The sequence below is a fragment of the Lepisma saccharinum genome, chromosome 17 (assembly GCF_977018435.1).
Source record: "Lepisma saccharinum chromosome 17, izLepSacc3.1, whole genome shotgun sequence".
Classification (NCBI taxonomy): Eukaryota; Metazoa; Arthropoda; class Insecta; order Zygentoma; family Lepismatidae; genus Lepisma; species Lepisma saccharinum.
This window is the reverse complement of record NC_139245.1, coordinates 32483537-32497291: the sequence shown is the minus strand read 5'-3', so window position 1 is coordinate 32497291 and position 13755 is coordinate 32483537. Positions and strand designations below refer to the sequence as shown.

General features: G+C 38.5%; 2 protein-coding genes across 2 annotated transcripts in view; both read right to left on the bottom strand.

Annotated features, from left to right (window-relative positions):
- The window catches only part of Maf1 (repressor of RNA polymerase III transcription Maf1), a 44500-nt gene that overhangs the window by 25428 nt on the left and 5317 nt on the right, over positions 1 to 13755 (bottom strand). The window lies entirely within an intron of this gene.
- Positions 1 to 13755, bottom strand: part of JMJD4 (jumonji domain containing 4) — a 308681-nt gene that overhangs the window by 294298 nt on the left and 628 nt on the right. The gene's annotated exons all lie outside the window — the stretch shown is intronic.

Here is a 13755-nt window from a genome sequence, read left to right as displayed (position 1 = left end):
AACTAACAGTTAAATGCAAAGCATCCCCGATGGCATAGTGACTAACGAGTCACCTTGCAGTTAGGGGATCCCCGGAAGAGGAGTGTAGTGGTTCTGATCCTAAAGTGTAGGTCAACTTCCAATTAAATTGAGAGAGATGGAAACAAGCTGGAATTGCTGTATGGGAGGATATAATTCCTCGAGCTCCAGAATACACATATTCGAATCCACGTCAGATGTGGATGCATCATTGTCCGATCACCAATTCCTGAGTTCATAAGTGGTCCTCGTCGTCGCGATTAACTCAAGAGGTAGCAAAAGCGGTGTAAAATAACCGACATAGAAAAACAATTACCGAGCCCGAATAGGTTCGACTACCACAATCGTCCCTCCCAACAACCTCTTACCATACCATGCGCACTAATAGTGAAAACAGTTAAACAAGTGAGACGAACTTTCGAAACCTAAACAAAGTAATCTTTGACATTTTCACTGAGGTTCACAGTGATATGAAGTAGAAAGTCCTCTCGCGCTTTGTAAAATGTGAGAAGACATGCTTCCTGGTCGTGTTGTCAGAGATTTAAAAGCGATGCTGCGCCTCCTAACTCCGTGAAAGTTTCGGAATTGTTCCTAGTTTTCTTCCAGCAAATGTTTGTTTTGGAGGAAGCCCTAAAACAAGTACTGTATGTGATATTCTATAAAAAGCACTGAATACACGAAATAAACTTTTGAGACTCACTCGCTACAATGCTGAGCCATCAAACTGATGAGAAATGTCACTGTCACGTTCCCATGTGCCAAAAAATATTTATCTTCGACGATACCATACTCCGACCCAGTTACGTCACAGATATTGCTGTTTAAATTTAGTTTGCCTCGGGAGGCTCTCCAGAATATTTCCCAATATTTATCCGTTTCTTTCCCTTCCTTCTGCTCATGGTCTTTATATAACTGTCGTCAAACAGCTCTTTAGACTGTTAACGGTTAACCATCACAATGAAGATGAATCATGATGAAACGCTCATGCCTTAACAGTCAGGATGGGATACAGTAAAACCTCGTTAATCCGGACTGGGGGGATAAGTTGCCCGGTTTAAGGAAAGTCCGGATTAACACCCTCCCAAATTTTGACGAACACCCCCCCCCCAAACCAGAAAAGTGGACCCCCCCCCTTAGGGGGGGTGTAAGTATGGATTTTTATATCAACAATGGAATAACAATACTCCAACATAAAGGAAACATTTGTAGCTCTACCAGAAGTGTAGTCCAATGGACCTGGAGGGTGGAATGTACAGCATGGTCATTTCCTGGAAACACCAGCTTCCTTGACAAGGCTTTGGAAGGAACACTGCCATCTGGAAAATATCAAACTGACATCTCGCCCTCCTTCCAGGGAGACATACCGCACACAGTGTTGACAGTTCAGCCTTTGAATACCTAAATAAATATTTCTTAAATACGTTACAGATTTGTAAATTGAACCCCTGAGTCAATGAAATTTACATTTTGTTGCATTTTCCTTTCGATTCGTTCATGTGAAAAAAGTACGATAAAAGTAAGGGAAGATATTCAAAGATACAGGTTTGACTTCTTGTAGTGAATTGTTACTATGGTTAGCAACACTATTTTCTGTAACTTGGGCGAGATGGATGATTTTGGAGTGGTAGAGAAGAACTGTCAAATGCCTTAAGCCTTTGGTCAGAATCTCAGTGTAGCATCTCAGTTCGTGTGTTGTCGTTCGGCTTAGTGTAACTGTCTGAAACTTTATTGCAAAAGTGGTTGAAGAAGATACGGGATTTTGACAAAGAGAATGAAATCAGACAGAAAGAAACCGAAAGGGGGTGAGTAGAGAAGCAGTGACACTATATGTAGGTATAATTTCTCCCAACGGATATTCATAAAGTCCTGGGTTCGATCCCCGGCCGGTTCAAATACGGGAAGTTTCCTAACGTTGGAAGCGGCCCCGGCGCCCACCCAGCGTCGAATAACATGGGTACCTGGGGGAAACTCTGGGGGGTAAAGGCGTTCAGGGGCGTGATGCTGATCACATCACCCCCACTCACGACCGGATCAAGGAAGTGTGGGGCGTTATCCCCCACACCCCCTATACGCCTTCATGGCGTGGTGCTAAGCACAGGGGAGAACTTTACCTTTTTTTACCAATATAAAATTTACTGACAGAGTATACGATATAAAACGGCAAATATTTCATGAAGAACCGAAGTGATTCATTCACGTCTATAGTTGATGTATGTGACCATTTTTGTGGCTCTAAGAGTTCATACCTCTGTAAAAAAAACTATATATTAGAGAGTTGTTAAAAAAGTGGGGTTCGCACGAGGTGGTTGTCGAACAAGCAAAGGACAAATGGGGTGTCGAACAAGCAAAACAGATAAAAATAGAAAAGCGTTAACGTCGTGGTGACCTGTGAAATTACTGGCATCCTATTAAATTAAAGTTATTGTCAGTTTGCAAAAATATATATTTAGTAAAAATTGTCTTCCTCTTTATATGTAGGCTATTCGGTTCCCTGACATAATGACATATTTAATTTTTTGCAACTTTTAAGAGGAAGCAAATGAAGTATAAGGAATTAAACATAAAAATAAATTTAATTTACATTAAGTCCCAAATTTATATCTGACCACAGGCGCACCAGTGGGGGCACGACGGCGCTTTCCACTCACTACCTGCTGGAAAACGTAGAGATAAAAATTTTGTTTGGTTCATTGTGCTGGAAAGTGAAATAAATGCTATTCAATTTTTAAATAATTGAAAATAAAACATTACTTCTATTTAGAAGTGAAAATTCCTTGCCTTCCCTTTGCAGCTAACAAACCATACGTTTATTTGCACATGTTTTTTAGTTTTCTTTTAAGGCAAAGATACACATGACTCCTAATTCCCTAGAGTCTCTCGTCCAGTATTTGAAAGATAAACTCTGAACAGCGTCAAGAGTATTTTCCAAAGTTTTGTAAGGGTATAGGACTTCAATATGAAATTCCTTGACCGATTTCCTTCAAAAGCAATACCAAGCATCTATGAACTTGCATCCCAACTTCCCACTATATTTTAAAGTCTTCATAACCATGCTCTAAATATATACGTAGTTTCATTACTTTATTTCAGTTTGTGAATCATTGTTTAAATAGAGATTTGAAAACAACAGCACAATTTGTAACTCACTCGCAACATAGAGCTATTAAAATTATATATATGCATATTTTCTAACTGAAGCTAGAACAGGAGGGGCCAGGGGGCATGTGCTGAGGTAAAGAGGGCGCCGAACGAGCAAAGCAAGATTGTAAAGAGTAAACATCGTGGGATACTGTGAAATGAAAGTATTGTCGCTATGTTTAATTAATAATATGCATTATCAGTTTGCAAAGAAGTAGTTCTAAAAATTTTCTTGCTTCGCTCGCAGTGTGTTGATTTATTAAAGAGTCATATTATATTTGTATTCAGGCATGCAAGCGCGCGTACACCCATGCAATGCATTTTCACTAATATTTCATCGATGAATTGGGCACCCCCTAAGATGAACTCAGTCGTACACCTACGACAAGAAACATACAAATAAAGTTAGAGAATATTGCGCAAGTGTTCCTAATTTCTTTAAAACTAGCTTAAGAATTGCATGAAATGGTTTCTGGTAATAATATGTTTAAATTTTGTGTTTCAATGTCATCCCTTGTCTTTTGTTTTTCAATGTCATCTCTTGTCTTTTGTTTTTCAATGTCATCCCTTGTCTTTTGTCTAACGATTGATTAAATCAAGTGGTGAACTTTATTGGAGAGCAATACTCGAAACGTTAGACTGAAATGTTAACATTATCACAAAAATCTATTTTGTTGATCTCTGGAAACATCTATGAACAAATTGAAGTAGAAACGGTCCAAAATATTCACTTAACATTCCCAAACTTACACCCCCCCCCCCAAGAGAAAAATCCTGGATAAACCCCTGCATGCCTGCACCTTTGTAACCGTCCAGTTTATTTTAGTTGCAAAACTGTACCAGCGGACAGGGGCGCCGACTTGTCAAAAATATTGGGGGGAGGGGGCTCTGATCACTGAAATAAATTAATGAATGACTCATTCTCTCCCTTTTTTAAGTTTTGGCCTCAGAGTTCGGAATCTCATAAAAGCCCACGAATTCCTCAAAGATATCAAAATTTTTATTCACAGTTCTAATGCAGAATATTAATTGTCCACGGATGGACATGTCACAAGTTTCGTCAACCATAATAGCAAAATATTCCCGACTTATAATATCTGCTACCACGGAGCGCAAAAAAGATTTCCCTAATATATCAATGATCTCGTTCTGAATGTCATGTTAGAGCCATTTGTAGCCCAAACGTCCCATCCACTACTCTAGTTCATGCACATCGTCTCTTGAAACTCATTTTAGTAAAAATTTAAACAATACTCATAATTACATACTTAGTATATAGTAATAAGTCATGTATTTTGCTGTCTCTGGTCATAGTCCTTTCCCCCACAAAGTTGATGTTTTAGCGGTCTCAGACCCCCAAATTGATGGTCTAGAACATTTCAAATGTGTATTTAACGTTAAGTTCATGTGGCACAATTCAGAGTAAACTTTACAAGAGAAGCAAAATAATACATTAGATCCTCTAAAGCAAAATTATTTGGGGGCTCTGCCCCCACATCGTTAACATTGGGGGGGGGGTGGCTCGAGCCCCCCCAAGCCCCATGGAGTCGGCGCCTATGCCAGCGGAAATCAATTTTCAATTATGTAGCTAGTAACAGCTACGAACAGTTTGTCGTTTCGCATACTAACTCTAACCTGATGTACAGGTTGGCCTATTCCACGTTGCTCATGCGGAATTTACCTTCTTCCTATTTAAAATCTGTCAGCGTCATGGTTCAATCAGGTCTAAAAACGATTCCTCGCACAATGACATGCAGGTCGGAAATACAACCCACTTTCATTACGTTCGAAAGACTATAAGGAAATAATTAACTAAGTCACCTGTCCTTAGGCTGAATGCAATGAAACACCAATGCAACATAGAAGAATGCACCGGAAATCACACGAAGCTATTTCCAGGAAGCAAGGAATAACAGAGCAAGACAAAGGAGGCACCAAAGTAGTAAACAAAGTACGGTTGCTTCTGAGCATCCAATTACAGACAGTTACGTAACCTCGTTAAAGAAGCATGTTAACGATACTATAGTTTCTTTCTATTTAAATATGTAGGTGTCTGTACCTTTTCTTCAGACTCCCCCCGCAAAAAAAAAAAAAAAAAAAAAAAAACATACCCGCACGCTCTGGATAGGCGGAAATATAATCATATACAGTTGAACCTGAGTTAGACGTATGTCAAGGTAAAGAGAAAATAATACATAACTGAGAATTGCTTGCAAATCAAATTTAGATACCACGTCATATCATTACTAAAATACTTTAATTGTATCTATTTTGAAACAAGATATACGTAGAGGCCTGCATATTTCGTTTTTTGCCGAACACACGAAATGTGAAATAACACATTGATATTACTTTTTCATGTTTCTGAAAGATGCGAGGTGCATTTTTCTACCCTATTTTGTCACGAAATGATGCGAAATGAAGTGCAAAATAGACTCTTAAACACGAAATTTAGAGTTTATTTACCGACACGACACTTTCTGAAATCAGAATTATCCTGCGAGTTGTGCAATTTACGGAAAATTGATTAATTCTGCTGTAAATATTTGAGAAGCAAAAATTGACCCCTTTATACAGGAATAAACTTAATATTCTGGTAAAGACATAAATGTACTATTAGAAGGGATATATTTATTTTGTGTAGTAAGTGCAGTTTTTAAATCAAATTTAGGATTATATTAACATTTTTATAACCAAAATGCATTTTATATACTGCTTTTTCACCGCTATGACAGCGAAATTTTATTTTATTTACCGCTTTTGAACCCGAAATTGACTGTTTTTGTACCGAAATTTTGATGTTTTATTTACCAAAAATATGTGCATCTAGATATACGTAATACAGGTTATTTCTGTCTTAAAGTGGTAAATTAACAAATCTAAAAGTTTGATTCTTAAATACAGGTATGAAGCGCTTTTCCAAATCTGTACATCTTTCCTCTTGTTGACGGCTGCGTTTTATCGATTTACTAACCAATTTTAAAAAATCATCTAAAATAGCATTTATGACTGTGCAAAGTATGGTATACGCGATGCCTAAATCTGCTGCTAATACAGTTTTAGTTTTATGTGTATTAGAGTCCACTTCCCGCATAAATGTTACTTTCTGATCAAGCGTGTAACTTCTCTTTCTGTTCTCCATAGCCGACCAGTAGCAACTGAAAACGTTCACTGCAGGAAACGCTGTTCTGTTTTTATTATGGAACACGTCAAACGTCAGCTATCGCCTATCCTGTTTCGTATTTGAAACTCGCATACTGTTTTTGTAACGACAAGAAATGTATACTTCTGTGACATTGTTGTAGCTTGGTTACGTGCAATTCCACTGTATTTAATGAAAATTAGTACGTATAACTCCGAATTACGTGTAAATGCATTACGAATAAATAAGGTTTCATTAACACGTTTTAAAATTAAATTTTACTGGGACCTTCAGTAATTTACGTGTAAAACAGAATTACGCTGAACTGAGTTACGTATAAAACAGTCTCAACTGTATTGTGTTTTGGGCTCTATCCCTTGCTCTCATTCGGTCTGCCAATCTCCGTGGCAGAGTGGTTAGCACAGCGCGCTACGACGCGAGGCATCCCAGGTTCAAATCCCGGCCCGGGCATGGGCATTCTTTGTGACGATTGACCTATCAGCGGAAAAGCGACGTAACTTACAAATAAGGTTACTTTGTTGGCAAAGGGCTTGAACCAGTAGTGAAAGCCTATATGCTAATACACCTATATCATTTTAATATCCATCAATCAAAAAACATACAAAATGAACAACTTGTGATATTTCAAAAGCTGGCTCTGGAAAACTTTTGCCTTCGCTTCAACCGCTAAAACAACCTATCGATAATTGTTACATAACAGCGAAGATGTATACAACCCTTTCTTCATCCTGTATTTATTTATAACCGCATTTGATCGATCACCTCTATAAGGTCGAGTACCGAAGGTCATGCGAAAGTCGAAATGTTCATTCTTGTTTGAATTCGACACTATCAGAAAAGAGGCCACATTTGAGATTATCTTACAATACTGCGAATGCTTAAGCGGGGATAAGGATGCGAATGTAATATTTTGTATACTTTCTATAAGGCAATTTTCTTTAAACGTTGCCTATATGTAAACATTTTGTAGCATCTTGCGAACAACGAAATGTACCTCAATTCCCGGAATGATTTCTGTAGTAACACGGACGTAGTCGCGTTTAAAACTGACTGCGAAAACATGTTACAATACAATTAAAAGTTGAAGGTAACTTATTTTGTGCCCTGTTACGTGTGTCCCATTGATCCCCAGACACATTACGCAAAACAATGGGCAACTTCTTGCTAGAGTCGAATTACTTTCGGAACATCTCCAGCGGCCTGCGGGAGTCTGTCTAGCGAGCCTATAAGGCGTGTAGAACCTGAGCAAGGGGCTTAGCGATAGGTTCTGGGTTGAGATGACGTCAGCGGCTCGCTTGGTTAATTAGCTGCTTCGAGAGTTATGACTCGTTCCGAAGCTTCAAATGCATAACTGCCAAAGATGTTATGGAAATAATCTCCCTCTACTATACGCGACTCATTACGATGCGACCCGTTGGGGCACATTTCAGTTTTTCATGCATGAAGTGGATTTAAAAACTGCCATCCCTACTACTGAACCAAACCATCTGCTTGGGATTCTCGTATGCAGGAATTGGCTTCATACGTAATCCTGAAACACCTGTCCTTCCAAAGCTAGTTTGCTGATACGACCATACATGTGGTGGGCTTGCCCTACAAAGCGTTTTTTAACAATCTCTACGCCGAGCTGAGGTTACAGTTAAGCCTGTGATGTTGAGATGATTGTTCCGCTTCCTACACTTCAAAGGTCAATGAACTCGAACATTTTGAATGGAACAGGAGACGCGACAATTAACCAATTATCCTTCGTTGCATCAAAAATATCACACGCGTGCAAGAGATAAAAAAAGGACTGAACTTTTTCTTCGACTTTACAATGGATCGTTGTCATTTCTCCCACGATGTTACTGTTGCACTGAGCAAGGAGAAAAGGGTATTGTTTGTGGGATTAAATGTTCATCCGAAAAGTGTTAACGCAGCGGCACGATCTGCTGTTCTTGGAAGGGTATCTGGGCATGATGGACTGTTTTGGCAGAACAACAAAACAATTAGAACAAAGAAAATTGTCCGGAAGTTGCATTAAATCGTACCTTTGTCCTGCAGAGTTGTAAAGCATAGTCCTATGTGTACGTCAATCCACAAATATTCGTTACATACACCCGGTGGATGCACATAGTGGTCAGGATCCCACTTCAAAACTATAGGTCCAGTTCCTATTAGCCTTTCTGTGATTACAGTGGACTTAAAATGAAAACTCAAACCATAACAATACGACATCGCAAGCAATGAAAAAAAATGTACTTCTCTGCTTTACTTTCTCTCTGATCCACCCATTTTGGGGATCAAACAACTGCACCATTAAAAATGTAAGTAGTGCGTTTAAAATACTACGCCTTGTAATCGAAAGGTCTCGGTGGGAATATCTCAGTGGTTCTGTTCCCACTGATCTGAAGGCCTGTCGAACTTAATAACTTCTTTGAAAATATTGCACCTAGTTCAGAAGAAGTAATTTTCATATCCACAAAAAGTTTATTGGGATAAAATACAGTGCTTCAGGGGATGCCATCCCTATAGTAAAGAAAATTTCTGTAAAGTATCCCCAACACGAATAATTTGAGTAAGCATCTCCCCTTAGCTAGAAATTTCCATTTCCTGCACTAATATAAGCATACGGCCGCGATTTATTCACATGCACCCCTAAATATTTCTACTAAGGCTTGATTTATGGCCACTTTCGTGCTAAAATTGCTATTACACCCCTTTAAAATCTTCCCTATGACTACAAACCTGGAAATTCTGGATAAAACCCTTGCAAATTTATTACTTTTCTATTAACGTCTTTCTTAAATCCTAGACAATTAATTTCTCGTATCACTAACGCGAGACAATACACTCACGGTTAACGCTGTAGCCTTGTAATCAAGGGTTTCTGGGTTCGATTGTCGGTGAAAGCACATTTTGTTGGTTTGAAACAATCTAAACTGTACGTTCAATGCCTTAGCCTCCATGTGCACAAAATTAGCCTTCAAACACTTTTGAAGATAGTCAGGCCACCACATGAGTTTCCCTTAGCGCCACATAAATCACTCGACAATTTCCGGAATGTTCAGATTACAAAGTTATGTTCAGCAGTGGCAATCCGAGTCGGGCCTTGCCTGCGCGTTATCAACTTTGCGTCATTGTTTACGAATTCCTACAGCGATTGGTAACGCCTGCTAGTGCTGACAATCACAACACTTTGAAGCCTGTTCCACAGATTAAAAATGATATCACCGAGCCAGACTTGGTCATTTTCGTACTCTGAAACGCAACGATGGAGAGAAAGAAAGGTCAGAAACATTTAAAACGATTGTTCAGCAATTTTTACAAAACCCTGAAATGTGTAAGCATATATATATATATATATATATATTGCAATGTCGGTATGTACTTTTACAACTAACTGCAGTAACATGGTCGACTCAAGAATTTCAATCTGTATTTGTTTGTTTGACATTTAGCGTTGCAATCGTGAAGATGAGGATGAGTGATGAATGATATGATGAAATTTATGAAGACATTCGCAAAGAAGATGAGTGATGGATGATATGATGAAATTTATGAAGACACTCGCAAAGAAGATGAGTGATGGATGATATGATGAAATTTATGAAGACATTCGCAAAGAAGATGAGTGATGGATGATATGATGAAATTTATGAAGACATTCGCAAAGAAGATGAGTGATAGATGATATGATGAAATTTATGAAGACATTCGCAAAGAAGATGAGTGATGGATGATATGATGAAATTTATGAAGACATTCGCAAAGAAGATGAGTGATGGATGATATGATGAAATTTATGAAGACACTCGCAAAGACCCATGCCCACGCCAGGATTCGATTCCGGACCTTTGGCGTCGTAGCGACCTATGATCAGTGATGTGCCGTAGACTTAAGTTTACGTCTACATGCGTTGTCTACGCGTAATCTACACGAAGATTACATTGGCTTATAGCCAGTGATGTGCCGTAGACTATAAGTTTACGTCTACATGCGTTGTCTACACGTAATCTACGCGTAGATTACATTGGGTTGTAGTTTACATAGACTACGTAGACAATCTAAAGTGCATTAAAATTAATTTTCAAGGGTTTCATGAAAGGAAACTGACATTTTCAACTATATTGGTTCCTAACGAAATGAAAAAAATCCTATTTACACCAAAATTTCTCTTCTCTTCTATTATCAACTATGGAAGAAAATAAATAGTATGCAAAAAACAACAACAGATGGCAGTCGTGAGGCAAGAGTGGTCTTTTCCCCATAAAACACTAGAATATTTCTTATATTAGGTTTCTTCCTAGGTGAGAAATTGTTCGAATTTGTAAGAAAGAGTATGAAAAGTTCTCCTCACACATCAGCAACTGATACGCAGTATAATTTTATTTTAATTCCACGGCGCCCTTTGCTAAGTTATCACCTTTCGCCATGTTGTTTACATAGATTACGTAATGTACGTGTATAAAATAGTCTACGTGTAGAATGTAGACTATCGTTGTATACGCGTAGACGCACATCACTGCTTATAGCATTCTATGCTGATAGTTTACATAGTCTACTGTTGACAATGCAAACAAGAGGGAAGAAAGAAGTCCCAGTGCTCTTTGAAAGAGAAATTATTTTTCTCTTCAAACATGTCGATGATCTGGGCCCATAACCAACTTAAGACCATCCAACGTAATCAAAGTTATCGAATTTTCACTGACGAGAGGAAAATGGACTATCGGAAAAAACAAAAAACAAATGACATTATTTTTTACACTCATAAAAGTATTTTTTTTTGTCTTGTTACTGCTTAGGAAAGTGCATGTATCTTTAAAGCAGATTTTTCCACGAGTGAAATGGTGGAAATAGAAGTAAATCAAATCTTGTCATTCTACGGACATCGCATTTTTTTGGGGGTGTCGCGACAAGTTTGTTTTGCAGTTTCATTAATAATTGGTTGAACGCAAATAAATACTTAAAACACTTATTTCTACAGTGGAACACTCCACACTTTCTATTTCCACCTGCTGAAGCTGGTTGCTGCTTCCAGAAAGATGCGCGTGCCTTGCACGAAGAACGCCGAGCGCCATGTTGTCTACGTTTATACGTCATCGACGTAGATTATATAGTTTACATTGTCTACACGTAGAATGTAGACAATCGTTGTTTACGCGTAGACGCACATCACTGCCTATGATAATTCCGCCACGGAGGTCGACCGTATATGGATCTAATGATCGTCGCGATTAGCCACACGTAGCCGAAAAGCGACGGGAAATAAGTTGTATCCTATAGTGTTAAACACGCGACCTTCGAATAAGCCGAGGAATAACTCTTTTTCTTGTTTCGATAGTCTAGTGATAAAGTTATCGCCTTGTTAACGTACCAACTTTTCCTTGATCCGATCATGGCGGAAGTACCCTCCAGCGCTATTTTGGAGAACAAATGCGGAATAGCTTCTGTGTGTATAAAAAACAGTACAAGTTCTAATTTGTGACAGACGATAATGGACAATTAATTATTTTGGCACGACCTGCAATATTATTCTTTTTAAATGTGAATTACATACATTTACAGTCATTCTGTTTTTACGTGTTGACAGTTCGTTCGCTGTTTGGCAACAGACTGAAATTCACCTCCTGCCAGTGGGTAGCCTTCATTACGTAACAGCCCGATTTCCTAACAGGTGAAGACTCAAAATAACCTTGATTGTGATTCCTTGCCTGTGAGTTATCTTTTACTGTGGACATTACACAGCTCGTTACTTGAACCATCTCGGCGACACTGGAATGCAATCAGATGTATCTTAGAGTTGTTCGTTTCAAATTGACGTACTTAGCAATGCTTTTTGTAAATTCTGATTGTATAGAGGAGCATATGTTATTGGAAAGGGCAAGTTGGCTTTTAAAACTGGTTGGTTCAAGGTCCAAAACCGCACCTTACTGACGGTTATTTTCACATATCTCATACCTAGTCAATGAAATCGAAATAATGATCGTCAAACATACAAATAAAATGGGGGGTGGGTGTAGAATTCAAATCCAACAGATTCCGTTGTGGTAGCTCCAACAGACCATTCCACATGTAAAACAGCGACAGCGAAAAATCAGGCTAAGCCAGGGCTGGCTCGGTAGCTCAGCTGGTATAGTAAAGGCACGGTATGCCAGAGAACCAAGTTGAGTCCTGGTCTCGTGCGTGCCAAATCTAAATGAAAAATAATAATATACAAAAAATTAAATATCAAATTATTACTGATCGAAATTCACTCACCGCTACAACACGGGATGATTTTATAAACCAATAATATGACAGTCAACTATTTTTATAGTGGTATGCACCCACAGACATTAATTTACAGATTCACGAAAGTTGTGCTTGATGCCCAAGACTTATTAAGTGACTTTTTATTGAGTAATGCCCAGTCAGCACCAGTGACTTCAAGATCTGGACTACGTCATTATGACACCTGTGGGTTCTTCTAGGCTATGTAGGAAGGGAGAAGAGTAGGCCATGTATAAGTGGTTAGACACTCCCATTTCGCTCGTTCTCGGGGTCGTCAAGGAAGTAACGTTCCCATGTTAACGCCAATCAAGTTGCAAACTCCTAAGAAATGAGGTTGCCAACTCCAGAATCGCGATCATCTTCCTATTGAAATGAATAATTTAATTCACCCCCTATATGCCTTCATTGCGTGGTGCTATGCACAGGGGAGCACTTTACCTTTTTAATTTAATTCACAATTTCTAATTGATTTTCCTTTTGTATTATAATCTCCAGGCTTCAGATAGCCTAGAATATGCCCCTTGTCAGCACATAGAAGAATTACGTTTTCTAGGCTGAAGCCTGGGTCACCACAGAACCTCCAACCCCATGCAGCTCATGTGGAAAGGAAGAGTGCTAACCATTATGTTACATGTATGCATTATTTGAAGCTTCACATCAATGTACAAAAGTATGAAAAATTTGTTTTTAAAAAAGGCCAAATTTGAAGGTCTGAGCATGTTTAAAATATCAAAATGGAAACTTGTAATAAAAATGTTAATTTGGCTTTAGCTTCAGATGGTCAAACTGCAGCTTATGTGCCCCATACAGCTTTTTGATAAATAATATGTAGGTAGCTCTCAGAACTATGCAGTGCTTGCACTAAGGCAATAAATTTTGGAGTCATATGACTACCATACTCTTAATGTGCATCAAATCAATTTTCTTTACAGTCAGAATTGTTGTATTTTTTGAATTCGCGCTGAACATGCTTTGTTCATAAACTCAAACATACTCCACCAGTATCTCCCACAGCAGAGTTATAATCATGGTCATCTCCACTGTCTTCCTGCAGTTTTTAATTTCTATTAATTTAAGAGTTGCGAATTTCAAAATAGAACTTTGCTATAAGAATTTCTCTTCTCATGAAATAAAACTATGTATTTATACGTGCTTGTGCTCCTGCAGCCAACATCAAATGAATG